Source organism: Oncorhynchus nerka, linkage group LG12, assembly GCF_034236695.1.
Source record: "Oncorhynchus nerka isolate Pitt River linkage group LG12, Oner_Uvic_2.0, whole genome shotgun sequence".
Taxonomy (NCBI): Eukaryota; Metazoa; Chordata; class Actinopteri; order Salmoniformes; family Salmonidae; genus Oncorhynchus; species Oncorhynchus nerka.
In genome coordinates this window covers 32,398,463-32,412,818 of record NC_088407.1, presented here as the reverse complement: position 1 = coordinate 32,412,818, position 14,356 = coordinate 32,398,463, and the positions used below count along the sequence as shown (strand labels likewise).

Sequence of the window (14,356 nt, the reverse complement as noted above, 5' to 3'; positions counted from 1 at the left end):
AGTCATTATGAGGAGCCACAGAGGCCGTTGCTTACAGTAATGGGCCACTTTTCTCATGCTAATTCAGGGGCTGAGTGGGCTATAAAGGTCTATACAAGGCTATAGGTCACAGAGTGAAGAGTCATTCCAACAAGCGTCTTCGGGAAAGACTCAACAATTGCATTTCACCAAAGTGTTGGTATTTGGCTGGCATATTTATTAGCGTGATGCTCTCACACAACCAATGCCTGACTTGATTTTATATATTCACATGGCAAACAGAATTAGAAGACATTGCTGGAAGGAGAATGTTAGAAAGCCAGCTATAGCTGTTAACATCAGTTTAGATAGAAAATAAAGATTTAGAGCAAAAGAATTACAATATTTTCACAAGGAAATGAGTGGAGCATCATTCTTTCCAAGAACACTCTTTAAATCAGTGTGTTGGAGGATTCATTAAGAAAGAGAGACTGATGCCCGATGAGCATTCGAGAAGCCACTTCAAATTGTGAATGTGCTGGGATATATGTCTAGACAGGGCACTTCCAGCAAGGCAAATGCTTGAGATAATTCAAGCAACTGATTTTGGATTTCAATGGATTTCAACAATATTGTGGAATATAAATCAGATCGAGAGACTTGAAAGTTGAAATTGAAGAGATTTGAAAGTTGTCATCAACATAACATAAGCATTTCGATACACTCGCAATAACATCTGCACACCATGTGTATGTGACCAATGACATTTGATTTGAAATGAATTAAAAATATTTCTATGCATAGGCCTAATTAGCAATGTTTTAAGTTAAAGGAGTGCATAATAAGATATCCTTTCTTTGTGGATCTACTATTGGCCACAGCTGGGAGTCATTTATGCATCTAAAATAACATTAATCAATGACTTGAGGGATATGACCAGACATATTTTGTACCTGCCCATTCCCAATCAGTCAGTGGCTGGCTAATGTTGTTTGACCATGTTGGGGTAAGGATCACCGTCATGTGCACCCATTGTGGTCCATTCCATTATGGGAGTGATGGTGACCACATGTAAATGTCGCATCAGTGTTTTCCCCCTCTCACAGAGGTGAAGAGAGTGTAGTCCCAAGAACCACAACATCTAGTCTTCACTCAACAACCACAAGGCTGCCGAACCAACCCCATACTGTCACATGGAATGACACTGGAGAGACGAAGCAGGTACGGCGAGTCAAACATTTAATATAGAACGGACATGGAACAGGAACGGCGTCAGCAAACGAGTAATACAGACAAAGAACAATCCATGCAGCAGCAGGGAACAGAGCAAGGGAACTGACAAATATAGGGGAGGAAATAAACAGGTGATGAATGAGTGCAATATTACGGATGCGCTTGATGAGGGAAGGCAGGTGTGTGTAGTAGATGGCAGGAGTGCGTGATGCAGGGCAGCTTGGCGCCCTCAAACGCCGGGTGGGAGGGGCGGGAGCAGGAGCAGACGTGACACATACAGCCTGAGCCTCTTCTGTGGTGGCTAGACCACATATAGTCAGGAGTCAAAGAGAGAGAAGATGAAGAGGTCAATAGAAAATGGAGGAAGAAAATGTAGAGGGCACCTGCTCAAAACGACTGTTGCTTCAGTAGTAGCAGCAGCTCTTGCACCTAAACCCTCACCCTAAATACACAGTAGTCTCCAGAAATCATGTTTCATTCTAAACTAGACCACCATCATCTATGACATATGTCTTGGCATGTTTGAACTCGTAAAAAGTCCCTACTGAAACCATGAAATTATACAGGGGAGTCACTAGAGTCGTAGCCTGTACAGACCTAGTAGTAGTTTGAGATTGGTGTTCAAAGAGTTGAGATGTCAGCCATATCCTGTTCTCGAGGATAATGAACTCCCTTCCCAAACAATCTTTCACTCATGACGACTCATAGGAGAGCATGTCACAGTAAATCTCATCATGACACACTGCGGATGTTAGCCAACCTAATACATGCCCTTCTAAATGACTATGTGTCATATGAGAACTATTTCTGATGAATGAAAACATCAGGTCACGTGACAAGTCACGTCAGGTTGCCTTTAACATCATGAAGGCTAAAGTTTTCGCCACACCTATTAAAGTTGTTACAGCTCTGTTGATTAATGAAACGGAGTGTGTGTGTGTGTGTGTGTGTGTCTGTGTGTGAGTGTTTAGCAGCCTACAGGGGTTAATGAGACCGCACATACACCTCAGTGTTTTCCAGCTCGCTATTGCTTCCACAGCAATACAGCCCTGTGAAGAGATCAAGTGAAGGCTGGCCACTTCTGTTGTCTCAACTGCTCTGCTCTCTTCCTCTGTTCACACCTCCAGTGACGCCCCGCAGACAAGCTCTATCCATGGGTGGCACTAGGCAGGACAAGCCTTGAGCATAATATCATTAGGAGCCAACAAAGGTCTTACAAAATAGACAAAGCTATGTTTCTAGCTACAATCCAGGCTTTAGTGATCCAACCCCAGCGGGTCCTAATCCACTATTTGGAAAAGACATGTTATGAGGTTTTCATATAGCCTAGGTGCTGGTAGAGAGCTCCAGGGGGCACAGATTATACAGGGATTTCTCAAAAGTAATGTAGGCAATATCGGATAGTGCAATCCATTGAAGCATGACAAAGAAGATATAAAGACAAAGTGAAGAGCAAGACAGCCATGGGGGATGTAAAGAACATATCAGGTGCGACAACGTACAAGCCCAATCAGGTTAAGAGAAAGAAAAAAACTACTTTTCCAATGTAAGTATTAACATACAGTATGGTGGGCACAAGCTATGCATACATTTCCAACACTGATGAGGCTTTGTCCTAAACACCACACATTCAAATCACATCACACTTCTTGACTTGTTTAGGCATGCTCGTGTCCCTAGAACCGTGTTAAGAGAGATGAACTCTGTCGATCACACCAGTAGAGCCAGAGAGAGAAATGCCTTCACAGCCTTCACAGTTCCTCTCCCAAATCATAACTGTGGAAAGTAATGACTAAAGCAGCTGAGTCCTTCACCACCACCAGACAAAAGAGTGAAACTGTCCTATAAAGTTGTCAGAAGTTTACTTACAGTGTTGAAATACCAGGTTTTCTTGAAGGAGAGTCTCTTTTTGAGACTCATTATTCTCAGAGTCTGGTGTATGCTAACAGGCAGACAGATGTGTGTCTGAGCGCATACCTGAACACTCCCCACCCAAACGCTGCCACCATGTCTGTACAAGTCAGAGCGAGCCGGGGAAATGTGACGAGGTACCAGACAGGGGAAGCTCTGTTCCCCTATACTCCTGTGCTTTTTGTTACCGTGGCAATCCACACGAGCAATACAGTACAGCCTCTGCCACCATAGGGCGTTAGGGATTCAGATGAAATAACCCCCCTCCTTTGTTTCCAGACACAGTATTCTATATTCATTGCTTCGTGAAGGCTGGAGTCACTGCTGAATTGAAACCAGATGAATGTTCAATCAGATTTAGTATTTATTAAAATCCTTACATTTCTGCTCCAGTTTATTTATCCTCATCAGGTTGCACCAGTCAGCTATAATTTGTCCCACCATAGCTATCAACTACAACTTCAAAATCAATGGACAATTGCTATAACCAAGAAAACAATGTATGATTTCATGAAAATAATCATGTCAACTATTTGACTGGTTCTACTAGAAGGAAAATACGTTTGCTAACCTTTGTCATTGGAGTTGGACTGAGTCGCATTTCTGCTGCTTTTTGGCAATCTCTGGGATCTGTCTGCAGATTGCTTTGGACCCACTCTATTTTCCTTAACATGGGTGGCCCATTCTGAGGGTTTCCCATAGCTAATGGACAAGCCTGATTGCATTTAATTCCTCTCTAAACACCCGTTGCCTCATGACCTGAAAGTGCAGTGTAATCGTGCTTTCACATGCAGTACTTCTTAACATGCAAGATTTTAGGGTGGATTTTATCCTGTCCTAGTGCTTTCAAACATGATCTATTATGGTCTACGCATTTTACTATTGTATTAGGATCCCCATTAGCTGCTGCTGATGCAGCTACTCTTCCTGCGAGTCTATTCATGTTTATCTGTTTCAAAAGAGTGAGAGCGAGAGAAGAGGGAAGAGAGAGATGGTGTGTATAATAATAAATAACATCTAACAAGCTGTAATTAGAATCTGGTGAAAATAGACAAAATTAGTCAGACCCTGATGAATAATCAGAATTAAAACAGCCCTCCTGACCTCTTGACTCTTTCACATCTTGGGGTAGACAGTTCAGGGTTGGTGAGTTCATCTCAATTTAGCTCTGAGAATGTGTACAACTTCACACAACACAAACAAGCAGTAACCAATCAATATGTTTTGGTTTCACGTAAAGCATCTCCTTAGATCTGCTCCTCATCCAACTGTCATGCTTACCAGTCTACCTTGCTGAATTAACTGGCTGTAAGAAGAAAGCCTTGCAGAAAATTGCCACACTTGATTACAGACATTTCCCAAAATGCCTTAGTCTGTCCCAACCATTGTCTTTTGGGTCCCAGGGCTTCTAATCATTAAACTGAAGGCATTTTATGATGAGACTCCAAAAGTGGACTTAATGACACTGAGCCAACATTCCCCACAACCAGAGCCAAATCAATTACTCAAATATTTCCTTTCCTCCCTATATCCTCCCTGTATTCCTATGCAAAAAACGAACACTCCAATGTCAACGAGACCCAGGCAGCACTGGTCGAGTTCTAAACAAAGCAATCTCAAATTGAAGAAGACAACTAATCTCTGCCTGCTATCTCATTGGCAGACAACAAACTATGCCGCCAGAAAATAATTACAAGAGAAAGCCTTGGAAGCCACTTCCTTTTGAGGGAGGGCAAGGACGCAGCGACTGATAAGATGGAAGAGACATTTCTTCCCCAACCGAGTGAGGAGAAGAGAGACTCCTCTGGCGATATGCAACCAACTGAAGAAACCCCCAGACAGAAAGATAGCCTGTTGTGTTCTTTAGAGATTATGAGATTATGACTTGTGTCCAAAAATGATATTGGCGCGACAAAGCCACTGTAGGTCTGATACACACTGTGTATCATCAGCTCAGATGTGATGATGAGCTCATGAACGATAGTTAGATGACTGGCACCACAATGGTGGAACCAGCTTTCCCGATGCTAGGACAGCAGAGTCCCTGCCCATCTTCCGAAAAACTTCTAAAACAACAACTCTTCAAAGAGTATCTTAAATAAGTCTGTCTTTAAAAAAAATACATTAAAAAAAAAATTGCAATTGTCCTTTCCTACTAGCACCGACTTTTTACGATTGTGATACGTGGTTGTCTCACCTAGCTATCTTAAGATGAATGCATGAAGGGCCTTTTACTGTCATTTAAGATCTTTCTAAATTTGCATGTAAACGGCAACCATTGTCCCCCTGAGCTGGTGTGTGTGGATGACGTGTGTGTGTGTACACAGTAGAGGGCGACCGATTAATTGGAATGGCCGATTAATTAGGGCCGATTTTAAGTTTTCATAACAATCGGAAGTCAGTATTTTTGGACACCGATTTGGCCGTTTTTTTTTTTTTTACACCTTTATCTAACTAGGCAAGTCAGTTAAGAACACATTCACATTTTCAATGATGGCCTAGGAACGGTGGGTTAACTGCCTTGTTCAGGTGCAGAACAACAGATTTTTACCTTGTCAGCTCGAGGATTCAATCTTGAAACCTTTACTAGTCCAATGCTCTAACCACCTGCTTTACATCGCACTCCACGAGGAGCCTGCCTGTTACACGAATGCAGTAAGAAGCCAAGGTAAGTTGCTAGCTAGCATTAAATGTATCTTATAAAAAACAATCAATCAATCAATCATAATTACTAGTTAACTACACATGGTTGATGATATTACTAGTTTATCTAGCGTGTCCTGCGTTGCATATAATGCGGTGCGCATTCGCAAAAAAGGACTGTCGTTGCTCCAACGTGTACCTAACCATAAACGTCAATGCCTTTCTTAAAATCAATACACAAGTATATATTTTTAAACATGCATATTTAGTTAATATTGCCTGCTAACATGAATTTATTTTAACTAGGGAAAATGTGTCACTTCTCTTGCAACAGAGTCAGGGTATATGCAGCAGTTTGGGCTGCCTGGCTCGTTGCGAAATGTGTGAATACTATTTCTTCCTAACAAAGACAGCCAACTTCGCCAAACGGGGGATGATTTAACAAAAGCGCATTTGCGAAAAAAGCACAATCGTTACACGACTGTACCTAACCATAAACATCAATGCCTTTCTTAAAATCAATACACAGAAGTATATATTTTTAAACCTGCATATTTAGCTAAAAGAAATCCAGGTTAGCAGGCAATATTAACCAGGTGAAATTGTGTCAATTCTCTTGCGTTCATTGCACGCAGAGTCAGGGTATATGCAACAGTTTGGGCCGCCTGGCTCGTTGCGAACTAATTTGCCAGAATTTTACGTAATTATGACATAACATTGAAGGTTGTGCAATGTAAAAGAAATATTTAGACTTATGGATGTCACCCGTTAGATGAAATACGTAAAAAATGAAATACGTATTTCACTGAAAGAATAAATGTTTTGTTTTTGAGATGATAGTTTCCAGATTCGACAATGATAGAGATTTGATTAATGACCTAAATGCTCGTATTTCTGTGTGTTATTATGTTATAATTAAGTCTATGATTTGATAGAGCAGTCTGACTGAGCGATGGTAGGAACCAGCAGGCTCGTAAGCATTCATTCAAACAGCACTTTCGTGCGTTTTGCCAGCAGCTCTTCGCAATGCTTCAAGCATTGCGCTGTTTATGACTTCAAGCCTATCAACTCCCGAGATTAGGCTGGTGTAACCGATGTGAAATGACTAGCTAGTTAGCGGGGTGCGCACTAATAGCGTTTCAAATGTCACTCGCTCTGAGGCTTGGAGTAGTTGCTCCCCTTGCTCTGCAAGGGCCGTGGCTTTTGTGGAGCGATGGGTAACGCTGCTTCGAGGGTGGCTGTTGTCGATGTGTTCCTGGTTCAAGCCCAGGTACTTTAACTTTCCTCTCCAAAACGTTTAAACCAAATTGAATATGTTTCATTATTTATTTAAGGCTAAATTGATTTTATTGATGTGTTATATTAAGTTAAAATAAGTGTTCATTCAGTATTGTTGTAATTGTAATTATTACAAATACATTTTTTTTTTAAAATCGGCATCGGATTTTTTTGGTCCTCCAATAATCAGTATCGGTTTCGCCGTTGAAAAATCATAATCGGTCGACCTCTAATATACAGTGCCTTCGGAAAGTATTCAGATCCCTTGACTTTTTTCATATTTTGTTATGTTACAGCCTTATTCTAAAAAATGTTTTTTTTAATTCTCTCATCAATCTACACACAATACCACAATGACTAAGCAAAAACTGAAATATCACATTTACATTTATTATCATACAGCCTTGAGTCTTCTTGTGTATGAGGCTACAAGCTTGGCACACCTGTATTTTGGGAGTTTCTCCCATTCTTCTCTGCAGATCCTCTCAAGCTCTGTCAGGTTGGATGGGGAGCGTTGCTGCACAGCTATTTTCAGATCTCTCCAAAGATGTTCGATCGGGTTCAAGTCCGAGCTCTGGAGCAGGTTTCAATCAAGGATCTCTCTGTACTTTTCTCCGTTCATCTTTCCCTCGATCCTGACAAGTCTCTCAGTCCCTGCCGCTAAAAAACATCCTCACAGCATGGATCTGCCACCACCATACTTCACCATAGGGATGGTGCCAGGTTTCTTCCAGGCATGACGCTTGGTATTCAGGCCAAAGAGCTCAATCTTGGTTTCATCAGACCAGAGATTTTTTTTTCTCATGGTCGGAGAGTCCTTTACGTGCCTTTTGGCAAACTCCAAGCACACTGTCATCTGCCTTTTACTGAGGAGTGGCGCCCGCCTGGCCACTCTACCATAGAGGCCTGATTGGTGGAGTACTGCTGAGGTGGTTGTCCTTCTGGAAGATTCTCTCATCTCCACAGAGGAACTCTGGAGCGCCGTCTGAGTGACCATCCGGTTCTTGGTCAACCCCCTGACCAAGGCCCTTCTCCCCCGATTGCTCAGGTTGGCCAGGCGGCCAGCTCTAGGAAGAGTCTTGGTGGTTCCATTTAAGGATGCCACTGTGTTCTTGGGGACCTTAAATGCTGCAGAATTGTTTTGGTATTTTGGTACCCTTCCCCAGATCTGTGCCTCGACACAATCCTGTCTCGGAGCTCTACGGAAAATTCCTTCAAAGTCATGGCTTGGTTTTTTCTTTGACATGCGCTGACAACTGTGGGACCTTATATAGACAGGTGTGTGCCTTTCCAAATCAGGTCCAATCAATTGAATTTACCACAGGTGGACTCCAAGTTGTAGAAACATCTCAAGGATGATCAATGAAAACAGGATGCACCTGAGCTCAATTTCGAGTCTCATAGCAAATGGTCTGAATACTTTTGTAAATAAGGTATTTTTTTATTTGGAATAAATATGCAAACATTTCTAAAAACGTGTTTTCGCTTTGTCATAATGGGGTATTGTGTGTAGACTGATGAGGAAAACTATATAAGGCTGTAACGTAACAAAATGTGGAAAAAGTCAAGGGGTATGAATACTTTCCGTATGCGCTGAAAAACTCCAAGCCCACAAATCACAAGGCTCGCTACAACAAAACCACCCAAATAAGATGACCCCAGATTTTCAAAACACTGCATGCAACCCTTCAAGATGTATCTCTCTGTAGTGGGACTATTTTGGTGGAGACTAAGGGGGAAGAATCTGGGATAATTACAAGTTTCAGGTTGGGAAACCCATTCATTTTGTAATTGTGTGGGAGTGAAAGGGGGGAGAAAGCTGGACGAGGGTGTGGTAGCATCTTATGTGGCAAACTCTAACTCTGCACGCCCTCGAGGCTCATGGGAGGGGAGCCTCTCCTCCATCATAGTCAACTAGGATGCAAGGTCACCTGTGTCCTGTGTCTGAATATGTGTCTTGCATGGACCAGTTCAGTCTTCCTCAATGTTCCTCAACTGATTTACCCCAATGATTATGTTTGCAGCTTAACTTTGAACATCACACACTGTACAGTAGGCCTGTTATGAAAGTCTGAGATTCCAGCTGTTATCCAATCTATTCTAAATTAAGTTACCCATTTTTGATGGTTCCACGACACCGACGTATCTGCATTCAGAGTGACACTAGTAATTACTTAATGGAGCGAATGTTATGCCTCAGAAAAAAATAATGTGTCTGTATATTTACGAAGGGTCAGGAAGGGTTCAATTGATATGGTCTCTAGAACAAGGAGGAAACACTCAGTTCTGACTGTTATGTAGCCTGGGCTTGGTGTGTCTGACCCTGAGAGAAGTGGGGCATCGGGAATGAGTAAGGTAAACATCTCCAGCCAGAGGAATGTGAACACAGTAACTCCTTGCTAACATGGCATCACCATCACTGCTGCCCGAGTATGGCCTGGCTAACACTGATTATATATATATATTTCACACAGTACCAGTCAAAAGTTTGGACACACCTACTCATTCCAGGGTTTTTCTTTATTTGTACTAATTTCTACAATTTAGAATAATAATGAAACATCAAAACTATGAAATAACACAAATGGAATCATATAGTAACCACAAAAGTGATAAACATTTTTTATATTTGAGATTCTTCAAAGTAGCCACCCTTTGCTTTGATGACAGCTTTGCACACTCTTGGTATTTTCTCAACCAGCTTCACCTGGAATGCTTTTCCAACAATCTTGAAGGAGTTCCCACATATGCTGAGAACTTGTTGGCTGCATTTCCTTCACTCTGCGGTCCAACTCATCCCAAACCATCTCAATTGGGTTGAGGTCTGGTGATTGTGGAGGCCAGGTCATCTGCTGCAGCACTATATCACTCTTCTTCTTGGTCAAATAGCCCTTACACAGCCTGGAGGTGTGTCGGGTCATTGTCCTGTTGAAAAACAAATTACACTTAAGCGCAAACCAGATGGGATGGCATATAGATGCAGAATGCTGTGGTAACCATGCTGCTTAAGTGTTCCTTGAATTCGAAATAAATCATGACAGTGTCACCAGCAAAGCACCCCCACACCATCACACCTCCTCCTCAATGCTTCACGGTGGGAACTACACATGCAGAGATCCTCCGTTCACCTACTCTGCATCTCACAAAGACACAGCGGTTGGAACCAAAAACCTCATATTTGGACTCATCAGATCAAATGACAGATTTCCACAGGTCTAATGTCCATTGTTTCTTAGCCCAAGCAATTCTCTTCTCCTTATTGGTGTCCATTAGTAGTGGTTTCTTTGCAGAAATTCGACCATGAAGACCTGATTTACGCAGTCTCGTCTGAACAGTTGATGTCGAGATGTGTCTGTTACTTAAACTCTGTGAAGCATTTATTTGCCCTGCAATTTCTGAGGCTGGTAACTCTTTTTTATATTACTATTATTACATTTTCTTACCCATTTTTCTATTTTGTGGTATCCAATTGATTGTTACAGTCCTGTCCCATCACTGCAACTCCTGTACGGACTCGGGAGAGGCAAAGGTCGAGAGCCGTGCGTCCTCAGAAACACAACCCAGTCAAGCCGCACTGCTTCTTGACACAACGCCCGCTTAACCCGGAAGCCAGCGGTACCAATGTGTCAGAGGAGGCACCATACACCTGGCGACCGTGTCCGTGTGCATTGCACCCGGCCCAATCCCTGCGTGATGGGACAGGAACAACCCTGCCGGCCAAACCCTCCCCTAACCCTGACGACGCTGGGTCAATTGTATGCCACCCCATGGGTCTCCCGATCGTGGGCAGCTGTGACAGAGCCTGGACTTGAACCAGGATTTCTAGTGGCACATAGCCACTGCGCAACTCGCGAGGCCTTGATGCTGGTAACTCTATTGTATTCATCCTCTGCAGCAGAGGTAACTCTGGGTCTTCCTTTCCTGTGGTGGTCCTCATGAGAGCCAGTTTCATTATATCGCTTGATGGTTTTTGCGACTGCACTTGAAGAAACTTTTAACAAAGCAACCTGTTAATTGAAATGCATTCCAGGTGACTACCTCATGAAGCTGGTTGAGAGAATGTCAAGTGTGCAAAGCTGTCATCAAGGCAAAGGGTGACTACTTTGAAGAATCTCAAATATAAAATATATTTTGATTTGTTTAGCACTTTTTTGGATACTACATCATTCCATATGTGTTATTTCATAGTTTTGATCTCTTCACTATTATTCTACAATGTAAACTTTTGACTGGTACTGTATCCTTCGGAAAGTATTCAGTTCCACATTTTGTTATGTTACAGCCTTAATCTAAAATGTATTAAATAAATAAAAAATACTCAGCAATCTACACACAATAAACCATAATGACAAAGCGAAAACAGTTTTGTTAGAAATGTTTACAAATGTATTTCAAATTAAAAACAGAAATACCTTATTTACACAAGTATTCATAACCTTTGCTATGAGACTCAAAGTTGAGCTCAGGTGCATCTTGTTTCCATTGATCATCCCTGCGATGTTTCTACAACTTGATTGCAGTCCACCTGTGGTAAATTCAATTGATTGGACATGATTTGGAAAGGTACACACATGTCTATATAAGGTCCCACAGTTGAGAGCACATGTCGGCAGCGTAGCCTAGTGGTTAGAGTGTTGGACTAGCAACCGGAAGGTTACGAGTTCAAACCCCCGAGCTGACAAGGTACAAATCTGTCGTTCTGCCCCTGAACAGGCATTTAACCCACTGTTCCCAGGCTGTCATTGAAAATAAGAATGTGTTCTTAACTGACTTGCCTGGTTAAATAAAGCTAAAAACAAAAAATAAAAAAATGTCAGAGCAAAAACCAAACCATGAGGTCGAAGGAATTGTCTGTAGAGTTCCGAGACAAGTTTGTGTCGAGGCACAGATCTGGGGAAGGGTACCAAAAATGTCTGCAGCATTGAAGGTCTCCAAGAACAAAGTGGCCTCCATCATTCTTAAATGGAAGAAGTTTGGAACTACCAAGACTCTTCATAGAGCTGGCCGCCCAGCCAAACTGAGCAATCGGGGGAGTAGGGCCTTGGTCAGGGAGGTGATCAAGAACCCCATGGTCACTCTGACAGAGCTCCTCTGTGGGGATGGGAGAACCTTCCAGAAGTACAACCATCTCTGCAGCACTCCACCAATCAGGCCTTTATGGTAGACTGGACAGATGAAACCCACTCCTCAGTAAAAGGCACATAACAGTGCTCTTGGAGTTTGCCAAAAGGCACCTAAAGACTCACAGACCATAAGAAACAAGGTTCTCTGGTGTGATGAAACCAAGATTGAACTCTTTGACATGAATGCCAACTGTCACGCCTGGAAGAAACCTGGCACCATCCCTATGGTAAAGCATGACTGTGGCAGCATCATGCTGTGGGGATGTTTTTCAGCTAAATGGACTGAGAGACTAGTAAGGATCGAGGCAAATAAGAATGGATTAAAGTACAGAGATCCTTGATGAAAACCTGCTCCAGAGCGCTCAGGATCTCATACTGGGGCAAAGGTTCACCTTCCAACAAGACAACGACCCTAAGCACACAGCCAATACAACGCAGGAGCAGCTTCAAAACAAGCCTCTGAATGTCATTGAGTGGCCCAGACAGAGCCCGGACTAGATCCATATCGAAAATCTCTGGAGAGACCTGAAAATAGCTGTGCAGTGACGCTCCCCATCCATACTGACAGAGCTTGAGAGGATCTGCAGAGAGGAATGGGAGAAACTCACAAAATACAGGTGTGCCAAGCTTGTCGCGTCATACCCAAGAAGACCATATTTAATCCATTTTAGAATGAGGCTGTACTGTAACAAAATGTGGAAAATGCACTGTAACAGGAATGGAGAAGCACTGGGCCTTGACATTGAGGTAGTCCCATTCCCTGACTTCCTGAGTGTAATATTCCATTTTCAATTCTGTGACCTTGTGATCTAGTGCACGGTTGGTTCTACTGGTCATACTGGGAACCTGAGCTGACTGGGGGACATTGGGAGAAGACAAGGGGGACCGGAGTTCCGGTTAAGTCGGTCCCCTCAGGGGAAAGGCGAAGGGATGCAGTCTTCTAGTTTATCCTCATCGGTATTTGGCACGGGGACAAGTTCGGGGCAGCTCTCAGAGGGGCAAAAATAGACATTTCTGAAGGGAAACGGAGACCGAGTGGATTAGAGGAGAGAGAGTTATGTGGATTGATGTATAAAAATACACTGAAATATTACAATAAACTGGTGCCATCTAATCTAACTTAGATTCAGTAGTGTAAAGTACTACTTAAGTATTTTTTGTGGATATCTGTACTTCACTATTTATTTTTTTGACAACTTTTACTGTCACGTGTGCACCCTATATATGTCACTCCCTTTGGTTCCTTCCCCAGATGTCATTGTTTCTGTTTTATGTATGTATGTATGTATGTATGTATGTATGTATGTATGTATGGTCGAGGTTCTTGTTTTGTATTATGGTCTGTTTATTTTATTAAAACACTCACTCCCTGAACTTGCTTCCCGACTCTCAGCGCACATCGTTACATTTACTTCACTACATTCCTAAAGAAAATAATGTACTTTTTACTCCATACATTTTCCCTGCCACCCAAATGTACTTGTTATGTTTTGAATTATTAGCAGGACTGGAAAAAGGTCCAATTTATACACGTATCAAGAGAACATCCATGGTCATCCTACTGCCTCTGATCTGGCGGACTCACTAAACACAAATAGTTTGTTTGTAAATTATGGCTGAGTGTTGGAGTGTGCCCCTGGCTATCCATCATTTTTTTTAAACATGAAAATTGTGCTGTCTGGTTTGCTTAAAATTAACAATTTGAAATTATTTATATTTTTACTTGTGATACTTAAGTACATTTTTGCAATAACATTTACTTGTGATACTTAAGTATATTTAAAACCAAATACTTTTAGACTATTACTCAAGTAATTTTTGGATTGCGTCCTACCTGACAGGTCGCTCCTACCAGGTGGCGTGGCGAGAATCTGTCTCCTCACCACGCGCTCTCACCACTGGCGTCCCCCAGGGCTCTGTTCTAGGCCCTCTCCTATTCTCGCTATACACCAAGTCACTTGGCTCTGTCATAACCTCACATGGTCTCTCCTATCATTGCTATGCAGACGACACACAATTAATCTTCTCCTTTCCCCCTTCTGATGACCAGGTGGCGAATCGCATCTCTGCATGTCTGGCAGACATATCAGTGTGGATGACGGATCACCACCTCAAGCTGAACCTCGGCAAGACGGAGCTGCTCTTCCTCCCGGGGAAGGACTGCCCATTCCATGATCTCGCCATCACGGTTGACAACTCCATTGTGTCCT

At 42.5% G+C, this 14,356-nt stretch overlaps 1 protein-coding gene across 1 annotated transcript in view; it reads right to left on the bottom strand.

The window, feature by feature from the left end:
• Positions 1-14,356, bottom strand: part of LOC115138133 (regulator of G-protein signaling 12-like) — a 69,847-nt gene that overhangs the window by 31,874 nt on the left and 23,617 nt on the right.